Here is a 4,923-nt window from a genome sequence, read left to right on the forward strand (position 1 = left end):
GATGCTCTTCTGGAGAAGGAGGGACAAACTCCTCCTGTGCCAGTCAGATCTGATTTGACGGTACACACAAAAATAATAATGATGATGATAAAAAAATTTTTAAAAAGAAAGTACAATTCCAAAGTCTACTTACATTTTTTTCACTGTTGGGAAGTCCTCTGTTATTCTTATTCCAAATCTAACCCAAGCCATGGTATTTAAATTCTCTCACATTCTTACAAAAGCTGGTTGAGGAAGACTAAAGAATCGATGCATTTGAATTATGGTATTGGTAAAAAATATTTAAATATAACATGAATGGCCAGAAAAATGAAAATGTTTATCTAGTGAGGACAGCCACCAAAAAATCCAACAAAAACCAAAAAAGAAAAACAAACAAACAAAGAAGTACAGTCCAATTCTCCTTAAAAATGAGTTTGGCAAGACACTGTCTGATACACTTTGTGAAGGATCCCTGAAGTGACAATAAGAAGTCTGCTGTAAAGGAAATGTTCCAGGAACACCTGAGACTATTGAAAATTAGGGACCTTCTCAGGGGGTCTGGGCCAGCCCAGATCTAGTTCTAAGAACTATTCCACATTAGCCCTTTTTTGAGCCACTTTCCTTTTAAGGGTTAACAAGATCTCCTGGGATGCGGAGGCTGCAAACAGCCTCTGCACCTTCCCCTGGAACACTTCACGCTATCAGATTTACTTACTCATTTGCTTTCTTGAGATAAGATAAAGAACACAGATCCTTGAGTAGTCAAATTTCCTTCAGTAAGAATGTTTCCCGTTTTTCTGTGCCCTGAGAAAAGTGTACATGACTTTCTCTATGTATTCTATACCCGCTTCTGTAATAAGAGAGGACTGGACAACTCCATTTTGCCATTCGCCTCATAGAGCTTTTGACCCTTCACCTTTTCATCGTCTATTGTGAGTCTCTACCTTTTGAGACTTCCGATCACAGAAAACTTCAACTTTGGACATGTTTCACGAGGAACCTGGGGAAAGACATCACACTTGGTAAAGCACAGGGTTGGTGAAAAGGAAGAAGGTCCTCAACAAGATGGATTAACAGTGGCTACAAATCGAGCTCACACAGTGACGATTTTGAGGATGGCTCAAGGGTGGGTAGCATTTTGTTCTGTTGTACGTGGGGTCAATATGAGTCAGAACTAACTCGATAGTGCCTAGCAACGTAAACAACATTATTACATCCTGTTCTTATTTTACAGATAATGAATATCATGTGGGAGAGAAGGAAGTTTCCAAAGATCTTCTGCTTTGGCCCCGTCCACAGCCCCCCGCCAAGAAAAAGCTTACGGGCTACAACACCATTAGGGATACAGATATGTCAAAGGCAACATGATAATCGTGGTCTCATTATCAATTAAGATGATAGATTACTGTCACATGCTTTGAATATGAATTACACTTCAATGTAAGGAAAACAAAAAATCCTCAAATCTAGAACAATAAATGACATGATAAACACAAAGGATTGAACTTGTCAATAATTTCATTTTTCACTTGGATCCACAATTGACACTCATGGAAGCATCTGGCAAGAAATCAAAAGCTCTCATGGCCTAGTGATATGAAGCTGCACTGCAGTCTCAAAGGCATGTGGTTTGAAGCCACCAGCTGCTCCATGGGAGAAAAATGGGCGATCTCCTCCCATTCAATTTCCTGCCTCTGAAAACCCACCAGAGGGTCAGCTATGGGTCAGTTTTGACTTGACAGTGTGCAGCAACAACACTGCACTGGGGAAATCTGCTTTCAAGGACTTCTTTAAAGTGCTAAGGAATAAGGATTTCAGATTAGTGACCAAGGTGGGCCTGACTCAAGCCATGGTAATGTTGTGTTTTGTTGATTTTTTGGTTTTTTTATTTTCTCTTGTTGTGTACCTTTGACTCACATCTGACTGGCATAGGAGGAGATTGTTCCTCCTTCTCCAGGAGAAGATGCTCCAGCAGAGCATCTGGTGGATTCGAACCACATGCCTTTGGGATTGCAGCATATCTTCTTGCCACTATGCCACTGGAGCTCCTTGGTCATGGTAATTTTAGTTGCTTGCCTCTGGAAACTCTATGAACAGTGCTCAGGTCTTTAGCTCATAGGGTTGCTATGAGTCATCTATGACTCAACTGACTTAATAACAACACGTTGGCCTAGAGAACAGAAAGTTATCCTACCAAGCCCAAGGTGGGTGATTTTAATCTGCAGCGCTCAGACATGGTTTAAATTGTTTTTTGTCAAACATTCTTCTAGGTGATATACCACTGGTCTGTGCATTGCTGTACAGAGGTAACTCGTGGTTGTTGTGATGCTAAACACTGTGACACTGATGTGTTAAGTGTGATAATGGTTACCCATGGCGGACAGTGTTTGGTGGAGCTCCCCAATTAAAACAAGCTTGGAAGCAGGAGTGGCATCCACTTCCAAAATGGCTTGTCTCCAGAAACTCTATGAACAGCGCTCAGATCTTTCATTTATAGGTTCACTATAAGTCGTCTACAACTTGTTGGCACTTAGCAACAACAACAAATATGCATGTGCATTTGGACAAAGGATAAAGACGCCTGAAGAAGAGTTAAAGTCTTTGAATTGTGGTGTTGGTGAAAGATTATTGAATACTCCTTGCACAGCCAAAATAATGAATCTGTCTTGGAAGAATGTAGCTGAAGAGATGGTGAGACTTCATATCATGCATTTTGGGTATGTTGCCAGGAATGACCGATCCCTGGAAAAGGACTTCATGCTTGGAAAAATGGAGGGTAATAAGCAAAAGAGAGGAAGACCTTCAATGAGATAGAACTACAGCGGCTTTATGCACAGCAGAGAACACAAGGACAGTGCTGGATCAGGCCAAACTCTGTCCCTGTCACTATGAGGTGTAGTCAGCTTGATGGCGTCTAACAAAAACAAATCACAACAGTCTTTTTCAAGTTTAAAAGTTAGTTCACAAGATGGTGATCAATCTGAAGTCTTGTCATCTTTCAGGGCAAATAACTCTTCCAAGAACAGATTATAACAATGGAGCAAATCCATCTTTATGCATATTCTCATATTGTGCAGAAAAGGAAGATTTATTGTGAAAGTTCTTATTTTGAACACTATTGTGTCTGATCCCCAGGAGCCTAAATGGGGCACTTGGCTGCTGACCAGAAAGTCAGTGGTTCAAAGTCTGGAACCTCCTCTCAAGAGTAGCATGTGTCAATTTGCTTCTGTTAAACTCTCCCGCCATGGGGCAGGTCCACTCTGGTGTATAGGGAAGGCCACTATGTGTCAGTGGACGTGGATTTGTTTGGTTCCGATGTCTGATTCTTAAACTAATTTTTGTGACTGAAGTAAAATTTCCATAATATTTTCACTTCTGCAACATTAGGGGAGAAAGGATAACTTTATCTCATCTTTCCAAGGCTTCTTTTTGCAGAATTTGTTAATTAAGAAAGTTTTCTGGCCTCCTTGGGCCCTTAGTGCCGCCGCCGGGTCGTCGCGCGGGTCAATGGCACCATGAAGATCTGGACCTCCGAGCATGTCTTCGACCACCCCTGGGAAATGGTCACAACGGCTGCGATGCAGAAGTACCCCAACCCGATGAACCCCAGCGCGGTGGGCGTCGACGTCCTGCACAGGCATGTGGACCCCTCGGGCAAGCTGCACAGCCTGCGGCTTCTGAGCACTGACCCTCTGTGGTGCGATCTCTTATCCGCGCAGCTCGAACAAAGACATACGTGCGGGAGCGTTCTGTAGTTGACCCAGTAGAGAAAACGATGGAACTGAAATCCACTAATATTTCCTTACAAATATGGTCTCCGTGGACGAGAGGCTCATCTGCAAGCCTCATCCTCAGCACCCGGGCAAAACGATTCTCACTCAGGAAGCCCTTATCACCGTCAAGGGCGTCAGCCTCAGCAGCTACCTGGAAAGTCTGACGGCCAGTACCATCTCTTCCAACGCTAGTAAAGGTCGAGAAGCCACGGAATGGGTAATAAACAAATTAAACGCTGAGATTGAAGAATTGACAGCCTCCGCTAGAGGAAGCATAAGGACGCCCATGGCAGCGGCAGCGTTTGGAGAAAAATGACAGTGGCACGAGGCACAGTGGCAGGCCCCAAGTCTCCAAGCCATTGGTGTATTTATTGGTTATTTAAAAACTACAACTCTTTTAGGTGGACTTTTTTTTTAAAGTAAGCTGGATTTGTAGCAGAGCACTGTGTTAGTGTGTCAGCACTAATGCCACCAATACTTGAAATTGCTTTGTTTGTTACAAGGTGATTGATTAGTTGTTGCCTTGATTTTTATGAACACTTAATGTGTTAACTAGTCTCATCTCCTAGTTAGAGTCGACTTAATGCGTGTACAAAAATTACAGAGATCAGATGCCAAGTTATTAAAAAATTATTGGGGTTTTGTATTGAAAGTAATATTTAGCTTAAGATTTCTTAGGACATTTGTAAGAGCAAGTTAAAGCCAATAAGGTTTCAGATTATTTTTTGTACCTAAAGATGGTTTTTACAACTGAAACTAACATTTCACCTAAACAAAACATTGCTGAGTACTGTTATTTGATAACAGTTGCTTTGTGTAATTTCTGTAAATTGTTCTGGAAAAGATGTAATGTCCTAATGTTAAAAAAGTTTCAAACATAGTTACCTTTTAAAAATAGCTAATAATTTTACTTTGGCCTATTAAAATATAAATATACAGCAAGCATTTGCATTCAGAGGCCAAAACTGGACTAGACTAAATTAATAAAAACACGAGAGCTTATTGAACATCTTATCCTATTTAATATTAAAAATATAAGTTATGTAAATTAAGGGAAGCCTTTCTTGTTAATAAAAACTTGCTATAAACTGTAAAAAAAAAGAAAAAGAAAGTTTTCATTCTTAGGATCAGATAGTAGAGTGTATTTGTTCCCTTTATAAGAAAAAGC

The 4,923-nt window shown here is 40.9% G+C and overlaps 1 pseudogene; it reads left to right on the forward strand.

Moving 5' to 3' along the window:
• The first annotated feature begins 3,497 nt into the window (after window positions 1–3,497).
• LOC102870490 lies at window positions 3,498–4,071 on the forward strand (annotated as a pseudogene).
• The last annotated feature ends 852 nt before the right edge of the window (window positions 4,072–4,923 follow it).

This window comes from Elephantulus edwardii, unplaced genomic scaffold, assembly GCF_000299155.1.
Source record: "Elephantulus edwardii isolate Elephantulus edwardi_28Jun2011 unplaced genomic scaffold, EleEdw1.0 scaffold00028, whole genome shotgun sequence".
NCBI lineage: Eukaryota > Metazoa > Chordata > Mammalia > Macroscelidea > Macroscelididae > Elephantulus > Elephantulus edwardii.